General features: G+C 42.3%; 1 long non-coding RNA gene across 5 annotated transcripts in view; it reads left to right on the forward strand.

Moving 5' to 3' along the window:
* Gm30339 overlaps nt 1–27,807 on the forward strand; it is a 35,406-nt gene extending 7,599 nt beyond the window's left edge. For 2 of the 5 annotated variants that reach the window (XR_875593.2, XR_875588.2), the window contains exons 2-6: nt 19,868–20,073; nt 22,564–22,611; nt 23,520–23,720; nt 24,856–25,177; nt 25,938–27,807. This is a non-coding gene — a long non-coding RNA (predicted gene, 30339). Of the gene's footprint in view, nt 1–18,642; nt 19,125–19,867; nt 21,932–22,563; nt 22,612–23,519; nt 24,467–24,855; nt 25,178–25,937 lie in introns of those variants that run through there. The other 3 variants (XR_875592.1, XR_875589.2, XR_875590.2) reach the window with 3 other exon arrangements.
* Nucleotides 27,808–27,817: the final 10 nt, after the last annotated feature.

Below are 27,817 nucleotides of genomic sequence, written 5' to 3' on the forward strand. Positions count from 1 at the left end.
GGCAATATAAACTTAGCATTTTTCATGACATCCAGATGAATAGGAGGCCTGTTTTATGCTTAAAAGCGACTGTCTTTGACCCACTCTTGCATGGGGCCTGTGTGTCATTATTTTTGATAGGACTTGTCATTAGTTTTTACTTTGACCTGAGCAGAGAGGAATTTTGGTTGTGAGAGTTTGTCTTTCATTTATTTGTACCCAAACTTAATTATGGCTTCACAGGTCAGTATCAACATTGTAAGTAGAAAGAAACGTCCTTGAATCATGGGATGGTTCCTCCAATTTAAGATGTGTGGTTGGACCGTGAGTTCAGATGCTCAGAAAGTATCGTTCAGTACTGCTGAGGCAAAGCACCATCTAGACTCCTGGGGGAGGAAGTCTAGACGGGATAAGTGCCCGTCCCCACTTTCTATTACACACCCATGTACACACCACGCACACACACCATACACACTACACACCACACACCACACATACACCACACACCATACATACCAGACACACTACATACCACACACATCTCACATACCATACACATCACACATACCACACCCCCCCCACAAACACACACAGACACACCACACATCACACACACCACATACACACCACATACCATACACAACATATACACCACATACATATACACACCACACACATATCACACACGCACAAAACACACATACACCATACACAGACTACACTCAGACTATACCCCCCCCACATAAAAACACACCACACATACCACACATACACCACACACACAAACATACACACATACCACACATACAAACATACCTCCTGACACCACCCCCACACCACCCCCACAGAGCATATACACACCATATACACTACACACTAAACATTCATACACACAAACACACACACACACACACATACACCCTCACACACATGGAAGATGGGCAAACCATTATATGGCATGACAAGAAGTCTTTCTCTTCATTTCTCTACCACAGAGCTTTAAAGAATTCCTTAGAATGGGGGGAAGGAGGGGTCACTCTTGACAACACTTTCCGAACCCTTATGTATAATTTCCTGGGTATTGGAGTGTGTCTGTCATTTCTCACTCATTTTCTCCGGCTATTTTGGCAACAACATGTTTAAGACTTACTAAACGGATTAGCCTTGTTATAGAGTGAGGTAAGACCCAGGTGGAAATCGAAGAGATTTGTGGGGCAAAAGAGAAAGAGAAACGTCAGAGCGTGTGATTTCATGGAGGAGCACCAGTGACTAACTTTGCCTGCAATAACTTGGTAGAAGTTTTCTCCTGTTTGCTATGAGGTCAGGGATAACACTTTTGAGGACCTACGATGCACGATGCTTTTGTAATAGTTATCTCACTCATCACCAATTATGCAAATTAGACATAATTATTCAGTTTTCAGATGGTGAGCTTAAATCCAGGAGGGCTGATAGAGACAAAGCCGGAAGAGCCTCTCCTTAGATCCACGAGTATTTTTTTTTAAGAATTGAAGTGCTTGAGTGTGTGGGTTTTACTCGGAATCAATTGAGAGGCAAACATTAACCCACCTCATTTGTCTCCATAACACTGTCTGTTGCCGCCACCTGTTGTGTAAAACCACCAAACCTGGTGGACAAGGTCAACCACAGTTGTATTTTTGCTCCTGCATTTGTAATTTGAATAGGGCTGGGGAAAAAGGGCTTCTCTCTGCTCTGTGGCTGGACTTAGAGCTGGACTGGGTGCTTGCCTCCTCCCACATGGCTTCTGCATGTGGTTTGAGTTTCCACACAAAATGGTGACTAAGTTCTAAGAACAGGGGTTTCAGGAAGGAGGAGGGGTAGGGGTAGGGGTAGGGGAAGGGGAAGAGGGAGAGGGAGGGGGAGGGGGAGAGGGAGAGGGAATTAGCTCTAGAGAGTCTAGCGAGTTAGGTGGAAGCTACACTGTTGTTTGTAAAGAAATTTGGAGGTTACAATGCATTACTTGCCCTGGGCATTGTTATTCTAAGCAAAGATCTTCCTAATGTCCAAGATGGAGAACACAGATCCCATCTTGATAGGGGTGGGCTCAAGACACTTATTTTTCTGGAGAGTGAGAGCCTCAGCTCAGCTCATTTAAGAACCAGGCTCTGTTAAATGATCAGGGAGGGCTTCATATATTCCCACCAACCCCTGGTGTGCTCGCGAGCGTGTGTGTGTGTGTGTGTGTGTGTGTGTGTGTGTGTGTGTGCGTGTGTTTGTGTATTCTTGCCCATGCAGACATATGTGGGGGACAGTGACTGACTGTCTTCCAAAATCACTTCTCCACCTTATTCTTTTGAGTGTTTCACTGACCCTGGATTGTGCCGTATAGGCCTGTCTGGCTGCAGTCCCTGGAGTCTGCTTGTCTCTCCCCACTCCCAGCCCTACGATTACAGGAATTTATTTAGGTGCTGGTGATCGGAACCCCTTACTCCCACAAGTACTTTAACCCACCGAGTCATCTTAAAGGGGTTGTCTGAAGGTTGTGCTTACCTCGTCAGTGGAAAACTTGTTATCCAGTCACAACTCGGGTTTTTCTAACACCTCCTGAAGAATAAGGAGTCATGGGCAGCCAGAGAAATTTAGAGAGAGAAAGGAAATTGTTATTGAACCAGACAGATGTGTGCGTGAGCTCTTGGTTATTCCATATCTGACAGACATTTGTGGAAAGCCTGAGTATCAAGCATTGTTCAAATCCCCCAGGAGATATCGATGTGTGGTGTACTCCTCTCTCCAGGGACTAAAGGTGGAGGAGGGCACGACGGTTAGAGATACATCTCTGTATTTGTTAAACCATTGCCATTGAACCAAGGATGGATGTGGAAGCAAACCTCGCAGAGTACTGAGGCCAGCAGAGTGCATTGTGTTATAGGGAGAACTGTGAAAGGCAGAGGAAACTCAACCCCAGCCTTCACTTATCAAAGATGAAGAATCAAGCTCCTGGTGGAAGCGAAGCTGCCAACCCAGCTTTCTTGACTTGAAATCTACTGCTTTTTTTTTTTTTTTTTGTACTGAACTGTGGTGTTTGGAATATAAGAGCATTGGGAGTTCAGTTATTAAAATTTCTTGTGAAGCAGTCTTTATCTCTGAATCCAAAAATAATGTAGGTCAAGGTCTTGATTAGATGGGCTAATAGGGACTAGGAGAGTATGCAAAGAAGGGGCTAGGAGAGTATGCAAATAATAATGGAACTAGGAGAGTATGCAAATATGGGACTAGGAGAGTATGCAAAGAAGGGGCTAGGAGAGTATGCAAATAATAATGGAACTAGGAGAGTATGCAAATATGGGACTAGGAGAGTATGCAAAGAAGGGGCTAGGAGAGTATGCAAATAATAATGGGACTAGGAGAGTATGCAAATATGGGACTAGGAGAGTATGCAAAGAAGGGGCTAGGAGAGTATGCAAATAATAATGGGACTAGGAGAATATGCAAATATGTCCTGCTCAGATTAGGCAGAAATCTTATTGGGTCTAAGGGCTTCAGTTTCTGATCTGGTTGAAGTTTGACAAGATAACAAGCATTTTGGAGATTTATTCTCATGTTATCACTCGATTTCTTGTGATATCTTGAGGGTTATAGTGAAAATATTGGCTAAAAGGCAGACAGAAGGGTATATAACACGCCAGTTACCTGCTAATCTATAAATGAACTGTTTTTCATAGAAACTCATATTATGACCATGAAAGAATTGGACCCTGAATATTAAACATATTTCCTTCTACCTCTTCTTTTGTGTTTTATATATTTGCTCCAGGATCCTAAAAGTTTGTCTGAGATAAAGAACAAGGATTACTTAATTTTACTTTGCCAGAAGCTTGGGGGGTATTTGGCCTAATCTGAAAAGTGTCTAGAAATTCCTAAAATGGAAAACTTTTCAGTTAAACTCATTTAAAAAATTGGCATATCAAGAATGGTGAGGGAGGGTGGAGTTCATGTATTCCCACTGCTCCCTGGCATGCGTGCGTGTGCGTGTGCGTGTGCCTGTGTGTGTGTGTGTGTGCGTGTGTGCTTGTGTGTGTGTGTGTATGCGCGTGCGCGTGCGTGCGTGTGTGTGTGTGTGTGTGTGTGTGTGTGTGTGTGTGTGTGTACAAGAAGAACAAAGGAGGTGTCACTCAGCAAATGGTGGGCTGTGTTCGTCATCCCTGGGGTGTCAGGTGGATGATGACAGACTTTCCAGAATTATGGATTCTCAGTGATATTTTTTTGCATCTGGAAATGTTATCCTGAGCACCCACCATCCCAAACTTTATTTCGAGTAGTTGTGTAATAAACTGTGCTCTGATTTTCTATGTTGTCCGTCCCTCATGCCACTGAGAGCCGAGAAAACCTGTTGCTACTTCATGTGCCTTCTTAAGACTTCCCAAGACAACTGGATCCCAGCACACCAGACCATTTCAAGATTCTCCTTGTTATAAATAAAATTAAAACAACTTTTATAACAGGATGGCTGCTACGGGCCAGGTATAATATGCTAATTTTTATAGTGAGCTCTATTTTCAAGTACATTTCACAGTCTAGGATTGGTGAGAAATGCTCTATTCTCATCATGTGAACTCTCAGACTGTTTCGTTGAGCAGTGCAGACATAGTTGTCTCGAGAACCTTCGAAGCCAAAATTAAGCGTCCTTCACGGGAGTGTACATGGAAGGCAGTGCTCTATCTGAGCACCCTCAGTAAGTTTTCCATCTCTGCCGGCCCCATGTGCTGACTGGAATAGCACGTGGAACATGGTGTCTGTTTGGCTCTGCATAGATGTGCAGGAACATGTGGATAAAAGGTTTAGCTTGTTTGGCATGGACACACTTGTGAGGAGTTTTGAATTCTGTAGCTGACAGGCATAGGAAAAATTTGCTTAGTGGTATAATGAATTTGACTTATATAGTAGACCCATGGGTGCTTGTGGTAAGATATTCCCTTTGCCCCCAAATACTGTAGCATTCCATAGATTACCTGACTCAATGACATCTTGTTGCTTTAAGGATAACACTCCAGACCTTCATGGTAGAAATCTCGAGCCTTCAAGATCTCTGCAGACTAAACCCATATTGTCCTTCCTTCTCTTTTTCTGGACCCAGTTTTTTTTTTTTTTTTTTTGAATGCCTGCTCTGCCCTTTCTCAAGTTTAAAACTGGTTGATTTCCCTAACCAGAGCTGTCCGCATCTGGGTACTCTAGCTGCCTGTTATTGTGTAGACTTCAGCTTAAACTGTGCTTCTGCCAGGAAGGGGTCCTTCCAATTGCTGCACGCTCTGCTCCAACAGAGCTGTCCTCATGGTATTGATCAACATGTAATCACTCACCTAAAACGTCACACAACAACATGGTTGCCACCTGGCTCTTCAGCAGGACCCTGCTAACACAGGGTGACAGATGTCATTTCCCTGGCTCCGCTCTACTCTCACCATGGAGGGAAGTATCTGGCTACTGAAAACAATCTACAAATAAATATATTATGTAAGGTATGTAGCAGATTGCCTGAGATGTGGCAGCCACCATTTGAAGATCAAAGCATTATATATCTCTATCTACAGCTACATCTATACCTATATCTATATCTATATTTAACTTTCCCACTTTTACAGTGTAGTTAATTTGATTTTACTTTGTGTTTGTTCATCTGGGAATAAAGTTAGGAGGCCACATCCTTGGTTCCTCAAGACTGGGTCAACAGAGGCTGGAGAGATGGCTTTGCAGTTCAGAAGGCTGACTTCTCTTCTAGAGGAGCCAAGTTTGATTCCTGACACCAATATAGGGCTTTAAAGCTGCCTGCAGCTCCAGTCCTAGGAATCTGATGTCTCTTTAGACACTTCATACAAATGGTGCACAGACATACACACAGATAAAACACTCATACAGATAAAGAAAAGGAAAAGAGTGAGCCAACAGGACATCAACATTGACACATTCCAGCCCCGGGGAAGCATGGCATAAGTATTTTTGAAGACACTGTTTTTGTACTGAGTTGGTCCATGAGCATTAACAGTGTCTCTCCCCTCTCTCTCCCCTCTATCCCCTCTCTCTCCCCTCTCTCCCCTCTCTCTCCCCTCTCTCCCCTCTCTCCCCTCTCTCCTCTCTCTCCTCTCTCTCCCCTCAATACCCTTCAAGGATGGGGGAGAGCGGTGTTGTTTGTTTTCACTTTCCGGGTGCCAGAGCCTTTTATATGAACTATTTCATTTTAATATGCCATTTGAGATAGGTATTTTGATACTAACTTAATGGATAAAAGAAACCCCTGGGACCTACGGAGAATAAGAAACTTGCCCGAGGGAACCTAGACAGTGAATGAGGTAGCCTCTCTTATGGCGGCACCACCCACCTTTCTGGATAGTGTTCAAACATCTTTAATACCTGGTAAACTTTGTTTGTGCATTCACATTCCAGCAAGGGTTTTAGAGGCACAGAAGCTAGGCATAGATTGTTCATGGAATGGTGTTGAGCCCAAGGACTTGTGTATGGCAACTAAATGCAGTTGCAGTCGAACTCCATCCCTTGCCTCTCTTCTGGGGATTTTAGTTGGAAAATAGACCTCCCCTCCGGCAACTTTGCCTGCTTTCCTGTACAGGAGTGGGAAGATCCACTGATAAGAAATGATATGACCAGACTGATAAAAACATGAAGCTGAAGAGAAGAACTTGGGATTGTTGCTTAGAGACCGTAGAGACAGCTGTAGAGAGCTCCTCTTGCTAGGAGGGTTCAGCCCTGGAAGTCAGGCAGGGATGAAGCCTGGCATCGGCTTGTCGTAGGGGTACAGATGTAGTAGGTTTACTGTACACAGAAACTCTTCTTCCCTTAGAGGAACAATGGCTTACAGAAAACAAAGACATTGTCCTACCATCATTCTTCAGAATAAATGATATTGTATCTTTGATATATTTTTTAAAAATTAATTTTTGATAATTTCACTTATGGATACTATATTTATATCAGTTCCCTCTTTCTACCCTCCCCAGCCCCTGCCACATCCTCCCACCCCCTTTTGAATTCATGGTCTCTTATTCTTTAAGTATTGTTGTTACATGTATACACACATAATTACATGTATTCATGCATGTATATTGTTACATATACATTATATATATAATCTGCTGTATTCATTTAGTGTTGCCTATATGTACATGTGCTTAGGGTTGATCTCGTGGGACTGAATAACCTGTATGGAATCTCACCCCTAGAGAAGACTGATTCTCCTCCCTCAACAGTTATTCATTGCCTGTTCACCTAGTGGTTGGGCCTTGTGAAATTTGTACCGTCTATGTTGGCAAGTCAACTGGTATTGTCACTGTTTTGATCTTGCTTAGGAAAACACATTGTTGAGTGCTCATGGGTACAGTTTCTCTGTCATATATAGAAGACATTCTCATGACAGAAGTCTTGGTCCTTTCATTCATCTTTCTACCTCCTCTTCTGTGATGGTCCTTGAGCCTTAGTTGTAGGGATTTTTTTTAATAGATATAGAATTTGGGGCTGGGTACCCCACAGTCAGTTGTTTCCCAGAACGCCAAATAGACAGGAACAGAAAGAAAATTCCGCACATCCTGTAATCATCAAAACACTAAACAAACAGCAGAAAAAAATATTAAAATCTTCCAGGGAACAAAACTAACTAACATATAGAGGAAGGGTCATTAGAATAACACTTAACTTCTCAATGGAAACTCTAAAAGCCAGAAGGACCTGGACGGATATTCTATAAACTCTAAGAGACTACAGATGCCAGGTCAGGCTACTATACTCAGAAAAACGATCAGTCACCATAGACAGAGCAAGAAAAACATTCCACAGTAAAATCAAGTTTAAGCAGTATTTATCTACCAGTCTAACTCTACCAAAGGTATTAGAGAAAAACTTAACCTGAAGAGGTTAACTTTAGTCTGAAGAAGTCAACCACACTCAAGAAGACACAAGGAATAAATAATCTCTGAACAGTACATCACAAAAGGGAGAAACATACCTCATACCACAACAACAAAATAACAGTAACCAACAAACACTGCTAGTGGATAACAATTTCCCAATGCAAAGCATAGACTAACAGAGTGGATTAGAAAATAGGACCCATCTTTCTGCTGCATCCAAGAAGCACACCTCAACAGCAAGGATAGACACCTCAGGATAAGGGGCTGGAAAAAGATATTCCAAACAAAAGCACCCAAGAAGCAAGCAGTATGTATTATTTTAACATTTGGCAAAATAAACCTCAAACCAAAACTACTCAGAAGGGATAGAAAAAGACACCACATACTCATCAAAGGAAAAATCCCCAAGAGGATATAAATGGTAAATAGTAATGCACCCCCCCAACAAGGGCAAACAAAAGCACTCAGTTATATACTGACCCTAACACAGTGATAGTGAATGGTTTCATTACCCCACTCTTGTCGAACAAATCATATATATAAAAACTAAACAGAGAGATACTGGAGTTAAATAACTTCATAAGTCCAATGGACCTAGCAAACGTCTATAGAACATTTCACCCAAACAGAAAAATGTGCCTCCTTCTCAGCAGTCCATGGAACTTTCTCCAGAATTGACTACATACTTGGATACAAAGAAAGTCTCAACAGATCCAAGAAAACTGAAATAACACATGCATCCTATTTGACTACCATAGATCAAAAGTGGGTATCAACAATAACAGCAATTACAGAAGGTATGCAAACTCATGGAAACTAAACAACTCAGTATAGAATAAAAAATGGGTTGAAAGAGAAACCATTTGTGAAACATGTTTGCCACACTGGTTGGCTGCATGTAGAAGAGTGCAAGTAGATCCAATATTAATCACCCCCGCACAAAATTTAACTCCAAATGGATCAAAGACCTCGATCTAAGACTATATACACTCTGAATCTGATAGATGAGAAAGTGGGGCAATAGGCTTGAACCCACTGTCACAGAAAAGGACTTTCTAAACAGAACACAAACAGCACATACACTAAGAGTAATTAATAAATGGGACCTCATGAAACTGAAAACTTCTGTATGACAAAGGACACCATCATTCAGGCAAAGCAGCAGACTACAAATGAAAAAATTGTCAATTATGCATATGATAGAGGGTTAGTCTTTAAAATATATAAAGAGCTAAAAAAAAAAACCCACAACTAGATAGCAAGAAAATGAATAACCAAATTTTAAAATGGGGAATAGAACTAAGCAGAGAGTTTTCAAAAGACAAAATACAAATGACTGAGAAACAAAAAAAGTGTTCAACATTCTTAGGCATCAAGGAAATGCAAATTAAAACTAGGTTGAGATTTGATTTTACACCTGGACGGTGTAAGGTCAGGATGGGAAAGGTCAATAAGAGAATTGGCAGTTCATGCTGGTGAGGCTGAGGGCTGAGTGAAACCCTTACCCAACACTGGTGGGAGTGCAAACTTGTACAGTCACTATGGAATCACTGTATGGTTTCTCAGGAAGCTGGAAAGAGTTCTACCTCAAGATCCAGCTATACTACTCTTGGGCATATAAAACCCCTCTACCTCTTGCTTATCCACGTTGATTGTTGTCCTAGTCAAAATCAACAGAAATTGAAAACAGCCTAGATGTGTGTATTGGTTTGTATATGCTTGGCTCAGGGAATGGCACTATTAGGAGGTATGGCCTTGTTGGAGTAGGTGTAGCCTTTTTGTGGGAAGTGTGTCATTGTGGGTGTGAGCTTTAAGACCCTCATCCTAGCTTCCTGGAAGCCAGTCTTCTTCCTTTAGATGAAGATGTAGAACTCTCAGCTTGTCCTGCCCCATACCTTCCTGGATGCTGTCATGCTGATAATGGATGGAACCTCTGAACTTGTAAGCTAGACACAATTAAATGTCCTTATAAGGGTTGTCTTCATCATGGTATGTGTTCACAACAGTAAAACCCTAACTAAGACAACGTGTCTTATCAGAGGAGAAATGTATCCATCAACCGAGCTATAAACCTGCAATCTACAAATGTGACTGTCTGCAAGATATACTGTTGCAGTAGTGGCAAAATGTTGTATGATTAACCAACCTCTCTGATTAGATTTAAGGCCCACTCCACAAGATAGAACCTATGCCTGACATTACTCAGGTGCCTAAGAATCTGAGACTGGATAGACCGTGGGTCTAAGGGAAAACCATACACTAGTGTTTTTGATAAATTGGCATAGCAGAAAGTGACTCCTAATGACATTCTATACTCATATATGCCATATTTACTTAAAATGACCGCTATTCCTGTATGGCCTTCCTCAGCCATCATCAGAGAAGCCTCTTGCTGTAGATGGGAACTAGCAGAGACCCATAATTAGGCAATGTGTAGGGAGTGAGAAACTTTGGAACACTCAATCGTAAATGAAATGTCTTCATCAAACTTCTCTTTTTTAAGGCTCAGGGTGCTATTTGGAAGAGGAGGCAGAAAAACTGTAAGAGCCAGAGTGATGGATGACTCCAAGAAAACAGTGTCTTACAGACACAAAAGGACTGATGCACATAGGAGCTCATAGATAGCAGCACGTGCAGGGTCTGCACGGGTTCAAGCCACATGGGGACCCAGCACTGAGAGACAATAGATTCCTACCCTTAATGAATAAGCTATCTGCAATTGACCTCTGCTTCCAAAAGAAAAATTATTGTTCTCTAACAGAGTCTCACTGGGTATATTAACTATATTTAAGAGCAGGCTTCATGCCCAGCAGTAGATGGCCAACACAAAACGAACACAATGGTATTTTTATAGACTTTTGTTGGTTTGTATGTTTGTTCCATATTGCTTTGTTTAGGCATTTTGCTTGTATATTATGGTTTCTGGTTGTTTTGCTTTAATTTTAATTTTTTGAGTATGTGTGTATTTCCTGTGTGTTTTTAAAATTCTACCTTGTTTATTTTTGTTTGATTGTTCATTTTCTAAAGAGAGGAAGAAAGGGCATGGAGTTGAGTGGATGTGGAGGTGGGGAGAATCTGGGTGTAGTTGGAGGAGGGTAGCATGTAATCAGAGTATATTGTATTATTATTATATTGTATTAACCAGAGTTTTTTCTTTTGTGTGTGTGTATGTGTGTGGGAGAAAAGGCATCCCAAGAGGAGACATTTTAAGATGCTCTAGTTTAGACTGTGACATCAGTGTTTCAGGAGGTCCAGGATGGAGGGAAGTAGCCCTTCTCAGTTTTGCCTCTGTCCCCAAACTGGGTGCTGAGCATGCAAGTTCTTGATTCCCTTAAACCCCAGCAGTGTATAAGGTGCATTCATTTAAAAACAGTTTCTGGTAAGTGTGAGAATATGAGTTTGAATTCTACTTCTATTCTATCCTAGCTTTAGGAATGTCTTCATCTATAAAACAGGGACAAAATAATTGCCTTTAACTAACTTTTCCATGTAATTATGATACGGCCTATGCATGACTGAGGGGGTGCAGGATGCTTTCTTCATGTGATAGGGTGGGATCACATATTTGGACTTCGCTCCTGAGTTACTGGGGGTGTCTAAGACCACGGAATCTCCTGGGTGATCAGATGATGAAAACAGATCAAGTATGAGGTTACAAACTGTGGTCTTATAATTGAAATAGATCCCACTCTACAATCTCATTTAACTATTACAGTAAGGGCGAGACTGCCACGGTAAAGACCCTATGATAAGTTCCCTAGCTCAAGACAAGATCACACTGAAGGTTCAGCTTCAACATGTGACTTCGAGGGGACACAAGTCATGGAGCTAGGGCAAATGTGGAGGCCCTGGTCTTTAGGGATAGCCAGGACAGAAGCATGTTTAATCTAGGGTGGATATGATGATGCTCTAGCACCAGTGGTAAGTGTGCAAGAGACTTGTTGAACTACTTTTGAGCAGGTTTTGATGGGTGGACAGTACTTTGGAAATTAAAGTGATTGAACATAACTAATATGTGTTTGAGGTGGAGGGAACACAAGGAAACTGGCAAGAATGGAAAATAAGGAAAGTCTGGAGGCAGAGGTAGACCAGATGGCTGAAAGGTTATGGTATCTTAGGAGGATGGTTTGGTGCTGATGAGACTGCAAAGCCTGGAAATGGGAAATTATGGGGAGGTATCAGAGGCAAGCAGGCTTTGCCTTTCTTCCATCCACTTGGTTGCCATTGACAACCCTGATGCAGGGGAATGGGAGCATCACCTGGGGTTTAAGCAATAGGGAGCGGATTCCACAGCATGCGCTCTGCTCGAGAAATACAATATGGGACAAATGGGAGCCACTCATCATTCGGATTTCCCAGTAGTCAACACGCATGAGTTGCCCACCACTACTGCAAAAGTAGCAATAGGCGACTTGCCTCAATCCAAGTTGTTACACTCGATTGAAACAATGTAAATCAATTCTCTTTACAGTTTTGGAAATCACAATCTAGAATTAGGATGTTGGTTCAGCTGTTTTCCCTCTAGAGTCTTTGGAGACAGTCTGTTTCCATGACAATAACAGTTCAGAAGCCACATACATGCTTTCCTCTGCGGCCTGTTCCTCCATCATCAACCTTAACATCGGTGCCTACTGCAGCTAATTTTCCCTCCTCAGCATCCTTGTAGTATTGGATCCCTTATCTCAGTGTCCTTGGCTCCATCCTATATAAGAAGGCTCTTCTGGTGCTAATACAGCATTTTCTCACACAATGGGGATTTGGATGTTGATATCTTTGGGATGTTTTTATTCATCCACATTAAAAAATATCAAAAATTAATTTGGAGATATATAATTCAGTGATAGAACACTGGCCCGATTCTCAGCAATAAAGAAAAAATAACTCTAAAATTAAACTGCTGAAATTATTTAATATTTTAACATAATATGTAAAAATATTGCAAGCATGAAATCAATGCACAGGCAAATTGAAAAATAGGGCTGGAGAGATGGCTCAGTTGGTAAAGTGCCTGCTCTACAAGAATGAAGACCTGAGATCCGATCCTTGCCATACCACACTCATGTAAATGCCAGGTGTGTTAACACACATTTGTAACTCTTTTTTTTAGGGGTGTGGTGGAGTTAGAAACAGGTGGATGGATCCCTGAAGCTCAATGATCAGCCAATCTAGCCAACTGGTAAACTTTGGGTTCTGTGGGAGACTCTGTCTCAACAGATAGTGGGGAGAGCCAAGTTGCAGACCTAAACCTCAACCTTCCACTATTTTTTTTAAATGTATGTGTGCATATGTGTGTTTCTCCACGTGTATACACACACATACACTATAAAATATGAACATACTCTACACACATATAAAATATGCATGAAGTTGTATAAAATCGTGTGTACATGCATTTCCCATTAAATATTGTCTAGAGCGTGCTTTAATGCATATCTCATTTCAAACTGGGCCTTTTCATTGTCTCTGCTGATTTGGAATCATCATTAAGAAAGTCCTAGGCTGTAGCAGGGAATGCTGGGAGGAGAGGGTAATAGGCAGTGCTATTAGCTTTTCTCTCTCTCTCTTTTTTCTTTTTTCTTTTTTTGGTTTTTCAAGACAGGGTTTCTCTGTGTAGCCCTGGATGTCCTGGAATTCACTTTGTAGACCAGGCTGGCCTCGAACTCAGAAATCCACCTGCCTCTGCCTCCCAAATGCTGGGATTAAAGGCGTGCGCCACCACGCCTGGCTGCTATTAGCTTCTCTTATTGACAAGGAGATTGCTCTATTGTGGGGAAGAGGATTAAGTCCTGCTTTGGGCAATGGAATGAATTCTTTTGCATGAAGGTAGGAATGTGGGTCTGGGATTCAGAGAGGAGTCCAGCCGAAATTTAGACTGTCTTTGCACAAGAAGGTTGGGGAAAGACCGTGGTTGAGGAAGGAACCTTGGATTTGCCTGTTTAGAGGGGTCAGAGGGGCACAGAAAACTGTGTAGTAGACAGAGTCTAGAGCAGTGGTTCTCAACCTATCTAATGTTGTGACACTTTAACACAGACCCTTGAATTGTGGTGACCCACCCAACTAAAAAATATTTCATTGCTACTTCATAATTGTAATTTTGCTACTGTTATGAATTATTATGTAAATAAGTATCTGATATGCAGAATATCTGATCTATGACCCCCCAAAGGGGTCACGACCTTTGAGTAGACAATGGCTGGTTTATAGGGAAGAGAAAGGATGCAGAGGATAGAAACAGAGCCCCCATTTCTATGTTAGCCATAAGGAGCCTCTTGGCGGGTCTGGCATGTCTTCCCAGGTGGGATGTGATCAAGGCATCCACAGGAAGTTGCTGGTTCACCAGAGTGTTCTTTAAAGAGTAACCCTGCAGCTCTCACTACTGAGTAGGTCTAACCCTGGCAAGTTCAGTGATGCAGAGGATAAAAAGAATGATTCAGGCATCCAGGGATCAAGTTTAAGTCCCTGTCCTATAAAACATTAGCCCCCAGTTTGTCTCTTAATACCACTTTGCCTTAATCTCTTACCAGACATTTGAGATCCATCTCACAACCTCTTTGGGTTGCTGTAAGGATTAAACAAATGTTACATTTATGCCCCCCCACCCCCACCCCAAACCTGAGTTGCATTTTAATTACTGATGTGACTGTATGGGAAATGGGGGTCTAATGGGGATCGTTTAGGTCCTGAAGGCTTGGCCTGCAAGAATGGATCGAAGCTATTTTGGGGGGTTGGTTCTAGAGAGAAGACTCCCTATGCTTTCTCCTGATCACCCTTCCTGTGACTCTCACATCATGATTTCCACCATGTTCTGACATAGCACAGGGACCCTGACCAAAGTCAGCACCATGCTTTGGAACTGTGACCCACCAGAGATGTGAGTCACATGTGGGATTCTGTTATAGAGGCAGCAACAGACTTATCCAGTCTATAGGTATATATTTATTTGTATAAACATGCTCTCCTCTGGTTTTTTTCAGTTAGGACAGTGTGTCTCTACTTTAGCAATATTCAAAAACCGCTCTTTGCCTATACTGTTGATTCAGTGTTTTGTCCCTTATTACTTAAAGTGACTCTAAAGTGGTCCTGCCCTTAGATTTGTGTGTGTCACCTGTAATGTAGTGCTGAGTCACACACAAATTAAGGAACTGGAATCCTGCCAGTGTATAATTGATTGATGCAGGCTTTAAACATTAAAAAATAGAAGAAACCGGAAAAGAAAAAAAATTCCGTATACCTAAAGAGATATTTATATTGTCACTTGGAAATATCATTCTATTTTCTAATATTATACATATGAATTTTCCCCCACAAGGACTAAAGACAGAAATGTCACAGAGTTAAAAGCTTTAGAAGGCCAATAAGTGCTTCACCAAGAAACATTTTCTTCTACACTTCGGGGGGGCAGGGTGGGGGTGGGGGAATCAGGCTTTCTGTTGGTGCTCAGCACAGTGGGGAAAGGAAGTCCTCTGCACATCTTTGCTCTCTGACTCTTTTTTATATCAAAAAGCAGACTTACGGGTAGAAATGGAAAAGTGCATTTTGCAAATTCTGAGATGTATCTGTTAAGATTAAATTGAAAAAATAGAAGCACACAAATACACATCTTTTAACGAAGCCCAACCCATTCATTGGAGAATATTCTCTTAAATGTTCTTCCTGTAGACTTTTCCAAGGTTGCACTCTCTTTCTTCTCTGCCACCCCCTGCCCCCCCTCCCCCCAACACACACTAAGGATGCCTGGAGGGTGCTATCTTCTTTCTTTCCTTTAGGTGCTAAGTGTGGTGGTGTCATGAGTACTGGCTCTGGCTGCTGAGATGGGTGATTCTTGGTTGGGTGGTTTTGCCCTCCAGGGGACCACAGCAGCATCTGGAGTTTTGATTCCAGGCCAGGGGAGGGCTGTTGTTACCATCGGACTGGGGAGAGCTCTGGGTTTCAGCTAAGCATTTGTAGTGCACAGGACAGATGGCTGAACCCTGACTCCTACCTATGCATGCTCTTGCTCTACATGTCAACAGTGATGGATGTGGAGAGGGCCCTCTAAGCCTGCAGGGTCTGGAGTCAGGTCCCTAAGCAATGGTCAGAAGATGTGGCAGCGTTCTCTTGTTTCTTAAGATGAACATGTACCATTTTGTCATTTCTAGGAAGTAAAGCAGTAGATGCTATTCTGGAGAGACACTAAGCCTGGGGTCACCTGTACAGCCCTGCAGTGTCCTCATCTTTGCCTGGAAGTTCTCCTGGGGATCCCATGGCCAGCTAGTCACACATCTTCTATGTATAGTCTTTTCCTTGGCATGTTTGGGGAAGAGACAGGCAAATTCCCAAGGGTGAACTGACTTCACTTCAAGCCTATCCTCACTTGAGTTGCTAACTGTCACCGCAGATAAGCTGTTCTAGACAGCAGTTCTCAGCCTTCCCAATGCTGTGACCTATTACTATGGTTCCTCATGCCGTGGTGACCCCCAACCATAAAGTTATTTTTGTTGCTACTTTATAACAGTAATCTTGCTACTGTTACGGATCATAACATAAATCTTTGTATGTTTTCCAGTGGTCTTAGGTGACCCCTGTGAAAGTGTCATTCGACACCAAAGGGGTCACACACAGCCCACGGGTTATTTTGAATTGATCTTTGGGCAGGCTGAGAGACAAACATCGACTTCCATTTGTCTATATGAGAAACCCCAATTTTCTTGGCACCATTTATTGAAGGGGCTGTTACTCCTCACCTCCATGGTATATTCTTGACACTACCATCAAAGATTAGGTGGCAATAATATGTGGATTGATTTCATTCTATTCTCTTCCTCTGGTCTACACACTCATTTTTTTTTGCTCAGAGCCATACTGGTTGTTTTGTTGCTGTGGTTTTGTAATATGAGTTAAAAATCATCACACATAGTCTTTTAGGGTCTGTGAGTAATTATTGCTATAGAAGAAGCATCGCGTATAGACAGCAGGCTGCCGTAAAGATGAAATGAGGTGCAGTATACACAGTAGGGCTGAACCTGAGTGTAGTTCTCCTTCATAAACGTAGGATCTGAGATGCAGATTGGATTATTCATTTAGTTAAGGTAGAGGGTCTTTAGCCCGTGCCCTGGGCACAGTATGAGAACGCATGGGCCCGAAGGACCACTCTTCTGAGCACCAGCTGAAGCTGCTCTGCTCTAGGAATCTGGACCTTGTTGAACAGACTTCTGCGTTTGGTCTAGATTTTTCTCCATAGGGCCCTGGCTTGAGTAGCTGTTTCTTCTGCTTTTATTTATTTATTTACTTACTTTTGATAAATTTTCTGTCTCATTTGTATTTTCTTCACGATGACCTGTGGACATCAGGAACCAAAAGTCTGTAGGTATCTGAGGAGGCAGAATTAACCAGAGGACGTAGATTGCTAGCACAGCTTTGGCCTGTGAAGTTATATGACCCTAGACTCTCGGACACTTACCCTCTGGTTGACCTCTGACCCCAGCGTGACCATAATGGTTATTAGGAAATTCACTGTCCTCTGAAAGGAATGCTTGGGAGGGTAATGACATAATTGTCCCTAATCCCGGTGGCGAGGAGAAAGTAAATGTCTACCTTTTGGAAATGTGTAATAAATCTAACAGGTAGATTACATTTCCCTTATTGAACTAAACACATCCTAAGGGGAAAAACAAGAGAAGGGATTTCAGTGGAGAGCTTTTGCCCTCTTCGTGGCCTGAGAGAGTTTCTGAGCTTCTAAAGTTGGGCAAGTATGTTCTCAGCACCAGTGGCACTTTTGACATTAAAAAGCCCAGAGCTCCCTGTGAGGAAAGCGCCTGGTACCATTGTCCAGTTAGGTCAAGATGCAAGAAAGTTCCTTGTGGTCTCCACGGAACCAATTCCTATGCTTGTCTCCAGATCAGGGGAATAAAATGCTTCAGGTTTTTTTTTTTATTATTTCATTTTATTTAATCTCACAGATCATATCATTCTGATCCTGTTTTGCAATAAATATGAGGTCAACAAAAAAAAAAAAAGAAAGAAAGAAAGAAAAAAAAAGCAGACTCTTAAAATACTTGCCATGTTTATAGGGTACCCTTTAAACTTACTGAAATCGTAGCTATTTGAGGTTGCAATTTCCCTTTGACTTGAAAGATAAGAGGGAGGTTGTGATACAAAACTATGCAGGATGACCCTGGATATCTGGAGGAGATGGGGAAATCAGGCAGAGGGAACGTAGACATTTACACTTCCCTGTGTCAGCCCTGACTCTTAAGCAAAGAGTTGACCTTATGGAAAGAAGAAAACCAGATGTCTACCAGCATTTTTGAATGTTCCCCACATGATGGGAAGTGTTCTCTGCTTTAACCTCTGTATCACCTGCCTGAAGGGGTACTGCTATTGCTGGTTCTACAGATGAGGAAGGAGTGACTGGGTCATGTGACCAGGGTTACACAGCTGGTGAACGAGAGCCAAGATTCCAACCCAAAGTAGTCTACCCCCTAACTTCTGGTTCTGTTTCGTAAACCAAGATCCCTTTACAAATAGTGGATGCTTCTCCCACTTTTCTTCTCTGCTTTGTAAACTCACCTCTTTGCCATTTTTCTCCCAGAGAATGTTGGAATATTGAGTTGTGGAAGACTCGGGAGCCTGAGAAAGGAGAGGCAATAGTCTTTTTGCAGGCATGGTAGATAACCATTACCGCAAATGCCAATGCACTTGTAGTTTGTAAAGTGCTTAGAGAATGAATACAACCCTGTTATTACCTAGTAATCATGTGTATTATTATAATAGCATACAATTATTTAGCTTGGGTAAAATTAGAATGCCGCATATTTGAAAAGCCATCTCTGTTCTGCTTTTTTTTCCACAGCCACCAAGGAATGCTGTTTCTTTAAGGAATTGCATTGTGATCTGTTTTTCATGGGAAGTTGATTTGCATCAGATTTTCACCTTTACTTGGGGACTTCTGTTTTCTAGTAATACTCACAAATTTGCATTTGTTGACAGTGGGCATGCACTGGTTCCATACATGTAGAATTCATAGCATTCTTAATAGGAGAAGTTTCCATGGGAACCGCTTGGCTGAACCAACAAAAAACAGCTACTGTGTTTCAGACGGGCAATTGCTTTGAGAGGTACCTCGTTCCAGATGTGTCTGTGTCCACATTTGCTGGGTACCAAGGCCAGATGGCGACAGACAGATGCTACCAGTACCAGGAGAACCTTTACGGCTGCAGCAAGCTTACCAAGGAGTCCTACCAGAAAACAATGAGCCAGGCAACTGTTCTTTAACTCATGAAAACTTTGATGGTGTGTGTGTGTGTGTGTGTGTGTGTGTGTGTGTGTGTGTGTGTGTGTGTGTATGTGTGTGTGTGTGTGTGGTCATCTTTTTGCTCATCAGCTTTCATTGGAAGAGATGACTCAAGTCAATATATATTATTCTGTAACATCTTAACAATGTTGATTAAAATTTTGTTGGTAGATATTTTGAAATAGTGTAAATTTACTTTTCAAAACATTTTTCCAGTTCTGAGGAATTGTTTCTTTATCTGGTTGTTCAAGGTGTTTCCAATCTTCTATAAACTTTCCATGGGTTGGAAAGATTCATGCGCCTGTAGACTCAATGTACCACACATGGAATTTGTACCTGGGAACATGGATCTGTGGTACTCTTTATTACCACCCAAAAGCAAAACTCTAGTGCTTATGCTCCACCATGGAGACACCACACTGAACTAAAAATTAATTAATTCTGGAGCCTTGATATGTCTCAGATAGCTAGAGTTAAGAGAGATATTTAGAGTGATACAAGGAGTCTTAAGATGGGTGGTGATTAAGTAAATGAATTCTATTTATTTATTTATTTATTTTTAGAATAAAATTACTCTTTAAAATTATCCTTTCAGAGGGACTATATGAGACTTTGAGGATTCTGTCCGCCTGAGCCCGTGGCTCCTCATGGTGCTGCGAGCCTGTTATTGCTGCGGCACCAGTTTCTGCTCAGGTCTGCTGTAAGAATAAGCGACTCATGCTTAATTTCTGGCTCTCTTTAGCTGGAAAGTCTCCAGGGACCCGCTTGGATGCTGTCTGAATGTTGGTGCAGGAGAAGGAAGGGCATGCGGTCTAGACATCAAGAGTGCGAAGGTAGTAGAACCACCTCAAGTTCCTGGGAACCACTAAGGATTATAGCCAGGAGCCCAGAATCAAATTAAATCATGGAAACCGGATCCAGCTTGCCCAAGGGTTTGGCAAAAAAAAGGTCAGTGTCTGCTTCTGGATACTCCCTGCTTTTCCTATGCCTACTTTAGGGGAAGCACCGAGTTCAGCCCTGGATCCGTATCCAAGTGGCTTGGTTCTGTGCCCTGGCTGGTACAGGAGGATCCAGGCCCTCCGGTCCCCTGCTTCCTTGAGTTCCCTGTTTGCCCCGTGCAGCTTGCCCTGTGAGTCAGGGTGCAAACGCTTGGATTGCTGTCTGCTCCGAGGGACAGGGTGAGTCTTGTCTAATGAGGAAGAAGCTGGCGAATCTGGCTGCTGTTTTGCAATCTTTTGGGACACGCTTGCAACAGAGGATTTCACGATGAGTAGATTTTGGTCTTTCTAAAAGGAAAATGCATCCATGGATGTATTTGTCTCCTGGCTGTGGTTTCTGAAGTCATATTAAATTACACTGAAAGCGCTCTTCTCATTGTCACCGCTCTTTGACTATTTAGTTGGATATTTAAAAAGATGATAAGTGGGTGAAGGCCGAATGAATGGCTATCCCTGCCTTGGGGGAGATGTTCTCACGGGGGAGGAAATGACTGCTGGGCAAAGCAGGGCGGTCATTTCTAGGCAGCTGGATGGATAGAATTCTCTCTCCTGCTGTTCTACTGTCTCCAAGTGTAGCATTAGCTTTGCCAAAGGAATGATTTTTTTTAATCTCTTGCAAACAATTCCATGGCTTTATTTTAACCGTGAGCCTCAGGAAACCAGGGCCCCATACGATGCTCTCTTGGCATTGAGTTGTGTCTGAGGGCCTCTAAGGCTGGGTCTGGGGTGGCTTGGCAAAACGGTGACGACAGACAGCAGGGCAGGAGCCCTGAAGGACCAAACCACTAGGGATTCTTCTTTGAGAATCTTAAGACTAGAATTTGCATGGATCTAGACCATCAGTCAATGTAACTCTTTGTTTGAAAGCCTTGCTACTGTTAGCAAAGGAAACATTTTAAGTAGTGATGTACTTCATTTTCTTTTGTTCTCTTATTTGAATAGTTTTGTTTCTCTTTGTTGCAGATTTTTCCTATCATCTGTCTGTCTCTATCATCTATCTATCTGTCTATCTATCTATCTATCTATCTATCTATCTATCTATCTATCTATCATCTTTCTATCTCATCTATCATTTTCTCTATCAGCCTACTTCCTTAATTATTTAGATGCATCTTATCATTTAGTTTTGGAGATTTCAGTGTGGGGGGTGGGTGGCATTCCGAGCATACTGCTGAGAAGTTTGAGTAGGTAGCAAAAGTAGGGTTCAGGAAAGGACAGAACAGGCCTGTCGCTAGTTAGGACACTCAGATTGTCCACAGGAAGCACACTTGCTGGAAAGGAGTGGTCACTTTTGCTGTCTTTTGTGATGGACAGGGGACAAATTAAAATCAAGAGAAGTGGATGAGGTCATTTCCCCCTTGCTTGGCTCAAGATTTCCCTCCATTCTCATTGCTGGGATGTTTCCCCTTGGCTTATGGCCTTGTTAATATCCCTTAGCTGTCTTATCAAGTTTTTACACCTCTGTGTGAATTAGTTTATTGGCCCCTTTTCTTAGAGTCTGGAGAATGGTAGGGAGAGGATAGAAAATAGAGGAAGAGAAAAGAAAGGCAAGCCACTGGGTGTGCTTCAGGTCTACTTTCTGCTTTAAACCTCCTAGCCTGGTACTGCCTGTGGGCTCTGCCTCGGGGCTGCCAGGAGCAAGGCTGCCTGAATCCTTCAGCAGTTCTCCAAACAGAACCTTCTCTTCCTTAGTAAGATATGACATCTGTTTTAAATTAGGTCAGTCTTGCAGATAACCGCGAGACCCGCACCTTCTTTGGAATATGTGTGGAAGCCATAATGAAAATGAGGAGAGTAAATTATTTCTTGTGAGTAAGATACTCAGTTTGGTACATTCGATTTTGTTTTTTAAGGCCACCAATAAACAACTTCTGAAGAGCACATTTTAAGTCCACTCCTGTGCAGCTGCTGTTGTGTTTTATAAAAAGATAGGAGAGGAGAGAAGGACTGTGTCTGGTAGAGGTGTGGTAAGGTGTGGGGCAGGAGGTGCCTCCACTGGCCCATGCTGAGACATCCCTTTCCCCTTAGGGACCAGCCATACAACTGTGGTATAGTATAGAATAGAGTTTATTCAGGGCATGGGGAGAGAAATTGAGAGGGTAGTAGAGACAGAGAAAGGCAGAGGGAGAGTAGAGGAGTAGAGGCCGGCCATGAGCAAGTGGAGAGAGAAGGGGAGGGGAATTGGGAGAGGGGGGGCAGGAGAGAGAGGACAGAGCCAGAGCAAGAAGGTGAGAGTGAGCAGGGGGCAAGCAACCTTTTTTTATAGTGAGTCAGGCACACCTGGTAGCTGTTGCCAGGTAACTGTGGGGTGGAGCCTAGACTAAATGCTAACAACCGCAAGTGATTGTCCAAGATGGGTAGATCTGTAAGTCTCTGTGTAATGTCTCTCCTAAATGAATTAAAAATACTTAACACTTGGGATGTATATGTTTACTTACAGGCATCTTTTAACACATACTCAATATGATCTTGGTAAATTCTTCATCAGGTGAGTATGCCATTGATTGCATTTCCCCTGAAAGATAAGCATCTGAAGTTTGGTTAGATTGTCTTGCCGTGACAAATTGCTCTATTTGATTTTGTCTTTTGGACAAATCCTCCCAGCTCTAGAGTCATTCAAATAATATACTCCTTCCAAATTCCATTTAAGTCATATCATACACACACACACACACACACACACACACAATATATATATATTTATATATATATATACACAATATATATAACATATATATATATGCACACACACTATATATATGCACACATATATATCACACTATATATAATATATTATATATAACATATAACACAATATATAATAATGCATATTGTATATTTACAATATACAATATACACTATACTATATGCTATATACTATCATATATAATGTATATATCAGGCTGGTATCTTTCTTTATGTTAGTTGACATGTGGAGCCATGCTTCTGTATCTCTCAGTTTGATACTATTGCAGTGAAACATTGGAGGTAATCAACGTTATCCACTTGATCTCAGCCAACAGGCTAAGAAGGAATGCAATTAATTTTATAAGGAGAAATATTTTTATTGAGCTCACCATTTTAGAGGTTTAAAATTAAAATGGCACAACACAGGCTGTGCAGGGTCTTCCCCTGACAACATCGAACATGGCATGTGGTAATGTTGTCGGTGCGTGTCAGAGCCAGTCAGTTCATAAGCTGGAAGTTAGAAGCACAGAACGAGACAGGGAGTCCACAGCGCCCTTTAAAAGGCAGTCTCACTGTGTGCAATGACCATGGCCTTGACGTGGAGAAGAGAGATCTCTGTGATGAGTGTGGTGCTGGGGTCCATGGAGTAAAGACACTTGTATGTATCTGTGCCTGTCCCATCATCTAGTGATCTTCCTGAATCCCCAGGGTCTCTGTGACACCTAAAACAAGATGGCATCCAAGCGTCCCTCCTTGTGTGCCCGTCTGTGGTTCATCAATGCCTGCATTTGTCCATTGATCATCACATCTCTAGGGGTCTGAGAGAATTTACAAGTCACACTACTGACACATTACACTGAAAAATTCCACTTTGAGGGAAGATACAGAAAAAGATCTGCTTTTCATCCAGTAAGTACCCCAACACTTTGATTGACGGACGAGGTATCAACTCAACGAGAAAATTATGGTTGATAGAGATCATCTCAGGCCCCTGAGTTCCTGCCCCAGGCATTTTCTATTACGATTAGATTATGTTTTATTGAAATGAGAATTTGAGAAAGATAACATGAGAGCCGTATTTAAATCGTAAATTTCAATGGGAAAACATTTACTGAAAACAAGTTCTCTTCTGCGTCTCATGTGGAGAAGGATCGTTATTTATGTAATTTCTTCCATCCTTACAGGACTGCTGCTGCCCCTCAGGATTCATTAAACAAGTAATACAGCCAGTTGTTGAACCTCTGTACAGAAAGTAGATTACTATTTGTCTTCTTTGCAGGGACTGCAAAAATGTACACATTTCTCCCTTTTTAGTATTTTTATAAACATTATCTCTTTTTAAAAGAGAGGCTTTTAAAATTATACTAGCTTATTTTATTGTTTAGACTTACAACAAGCTAAACTTATAACTATTTGTCTCTATCTCTTTGTTTTTCTATTCCCACACATATTTTTGAGATAGGGTCTCACTATGTGGCTCTGGCTGGCCTGGAACTCTCTATGTAGAGCAGTCTGGCCTCAAACTCACGGAGCTCCACCTGCCTCTGCTTCCTGAGCCCAGGGATTCTCAGGTATGCACTCCAATACTCGGCCCGTATTTTCTTTCATATTTTGTAAAAATGAACTTTAGCCAAAAGAAAAAAAAAAAAAAAAAAAAAAAAAGAGAAAAGAACAGGAAGAAGTTTGGTGGCCCCGATTAATTAATGCTTCCCCAGATCTTCCTCAGCTACTAGAAAAATGAAACCACTAATCTCAGCCAACGTGGTCCCTTCAGTCAGACTGGTGTGGAGATCATTTACACGTTAGTAGCCATCGGACTGGAAATCGTTCATAAACATGGCCCCTGCATCTCTTTGGTTCAGAAAGAACTTTCCAAGAAAATAAAAATACAAACCAAAGCAAGTGACTGGGCACTTCAGTCTCCAGCCTCACGGTTTTTGGGGTCTGTGATGTTCAAATTGGGTTTCCCAGCAGCTGAGGGACCATCTAATGACAGGTCAAGAGAGGTCAGTTTCTATTTTCAATCAAGTTTCTATCGTTACAGGTCTCTTGGCTTCGAGAGTTTCTTACTATTTCAATGAACACCTGGGTTGCAGAATCGGATGGATTCCCCTGATGCACTGAACGTATTTTTTTAGGGACGTCTAAGTGACAGACAGTGCTGGGCCTCTATTTTCTCTTAGCTGCAACATTCTCTCCTGGAGGGGGGGAGAGAGGAAGAGAGTGTGACTTAACACAGTTCTGAAAAAAAATCAGAGTTGCAAGATCCACAAGGCTCTTACTTCAAAGCACTGAACAGTTGTTGCTGGGAGAGGGGACTTGCTGACTGGGCAAGCTGCCTGAGACCCTCGGAGAGCTCCGGGAATGTAGGTTTTGGGTGTGTCGCCATGCTGGGGTGGGCTTTGGGGTGATGCCGCTGTACATCCCCTGCTCTGTAATTCCCCCTAGATCACTATTTCCGAAACTTGGAGAGGGGAGTGGCAGTCTCTGGATGAGTAAGCATTTTCTACTATAAATGTAAAACATCTAAATTTGCCTGGTGATAATTTAGAAAAAAATTTAAGCATAGTCTTAGTCAGGGTAAGAATTCATTTATAACCGAGTAATAAGTAGTTTATAATTGGGGGGGGGGGGCTCAAGCATCCATGTTTGTGTTTTAACATCTTCAATTATTGACACTAAGATTTATTTATTTATTTGCACAAGATCATTGGTCTAGAGCTATTAATCACACATTTCCAATTTCTTAAGTAATATATAATTTTTTGTCTGATGTGTAAATTTGCCTTGTTACATATTTATCTATGAACATCAGGAGAAATAATAGCTACCACCAGGCTTCGTGAATTATTCTGTACAGGTGTAGAGCATTACAGAAGAGAGGCTTACTGGGCAGAATTAGGTCACTAGGGGTAAGTCTTTGAGAGTGAAGGACTAGGAGATAGATTCCTGAAAGGCAGACAGATGGCGGCAGGCACAGATAAATAGTAAAGACTACATACTTCTGGCTTCCTCCTCCCCTTCCAGACCTAAGGTGAAGGTCTTCAGATGGTCTTTTCCATTATGGTGAGGGCTTTGTGTTCCTCTTTTAATCCTGTGTTCTCTGCTTTCCCGTCCATTTACCAGGAAGCCTCCAGTGCCTGTTCCCACCACCGCTAGACTGCACTCCTTCTGGCGCGCTGCTGTCTCAGCCATCGCAGACGGAAATCCTTCAAACACCATGAACCAACATGAACTTTAAGCCATGAAATGGCTTCTGCTCTGTGCTCTGTCACAGCTGCAAACAAAGGAATCAGCCCATGACTTGAGTTGAGTGGAGTCTGCGTTCCTGGGTGAAGTTGCAGGATCACTTTCATTTGAAGGGCGCTCCTGTTCACAGTCCCTCCTCATTGAAGTCCCTCTGCGTGGGTGGTCACTCAGGGGAGCTTTCTGATGAGATCTCTTTTCTGTATTTCCTTCATGGTGTTGAGAATGGTCATGTGGCAGACTACAGTCTTCCCACTTTCACCCTCCACCTCTGAAATGAGGAGAGGGCCCCTAAGTGTGTATGGAAAAACAGAATTTAATAACACCAAAGAGATAAATGTACCTCAACAGGATCAGAAATGATCTAGTGGCATAGAAAAACATTTGTGCAAGTTTAAGACAATTCACCCTGGATCCTTTGTTAGAGCACGTCTTCAGTCCTTAAGCAGAATTCCCAGGTTCCTTTGGGTATAGAACATACAAGCTGAGGCTACAGCAAGCTCGTATGAATGCCAGTGAAAGTGGCAAACACTAAATAAAACATTGGACGGGACATAATGCAACTCGCAAGTATATTTAAGTCAAAAGTCTCAAGGAAAGTTCAGGTTGAGATTAGGAACGGCTCTGGGATATGCCGCAACACTTTCAAGGGCTGCCAACCGTGTTTTAGGTGACTTTGCTAGAACTCTTTGGAAAACACTATGCATGGGATGTGTTATATACAGCTAAATTCCTGAAGCTAAAGACCTCGGGTTCTGTCCTGGGACGGGCAATGCCTCTTGTGAGGTCTCTGTGTGGTTGATGGGCATATAGACGTTTTCTGGATCCCCCACCACAACACTGGATGTACTTTCATCTACAACAAATACTTGGTGCTCAGGATGGGCAGAAGGCAGCTGTGAGAGCACCCCTCTCTGCTATCTTTTACTTACAGATCAGAAGCCACTAAAGCAGCTGGTGTTCCCTTCACCTGACCTTCCCATTCTGATTGCATCCTAAGCTCTGCTAACCATGCACTGAGTCCATTCGTGAATTCCCCCAAACCAAAGGAGCCATCCACTTGTGACCAGAAGCTCTAATCACCCCTCCCCCAAACCCCTTCCTTCTCAAGCATACCATTCTCTTGCATTTGGTGCGAAGGTATTATGACCCGTTTCATGCCGGCTCCTTATCCTACTCGCTGTTCTAGCCAAACAGTATGAGCAGAACACCCTTTTCAATGGCATCAGATCTCCACTTTACCCTTCCAACTCAAGGACCCAAGAGTCAGTGGGTCATTTAGGTATGGATCTAGAGATATCAGTCTGTCCATCTTCTCAGACTTTCACACTTCTACCGACATCTACGTCCACTCCTCTGTTCATTGTAGCCTTTGTCCCATGGATCGCAATTCCGAGAGACGGCAGCAGCAGGTGAGGTCAGGCTCCCACTGCTTGCTTATGTTTGTGCTTTCAAGTTTAGTATAGAACTTTTATCTGACTGGCCTTTCATCTCAAGATTTAATTTTTTCACCTACTAGCAAAGGGGTCTGATGTTCGAATGGGAGCTTTAAGAGAACAGACTATACAGGCTTAGAGAGAATGGTTGAGACTTTGCCTGCCTCCCAGGTGTGGCCAATACTGCCACACTGGGCATGCTGCCTTTAATACTTCATTCTTGATAATTCAGCAAGCTTGCTATGAATATGCTCAAATGTTCAGAAACCCCAATATCTTTGGTGCAGAGAACTAATAAAATTAGTCAAAAAGCCTTTGAAGTCT

This window comes from Mus musculus, chromosome 15 (genome assembly GCF_000001635.26).
Source record: "Mus musculus strain C57BL/6J chromosome 15, GRCm38.p6 C57BL/6J".
Taxonomy (NCBI): domain Eukaryota; kingdom Metazoa; phylum Chordata; class Mammalia; order Rodentia; family Muridae; genus Mus; species Mus musculus.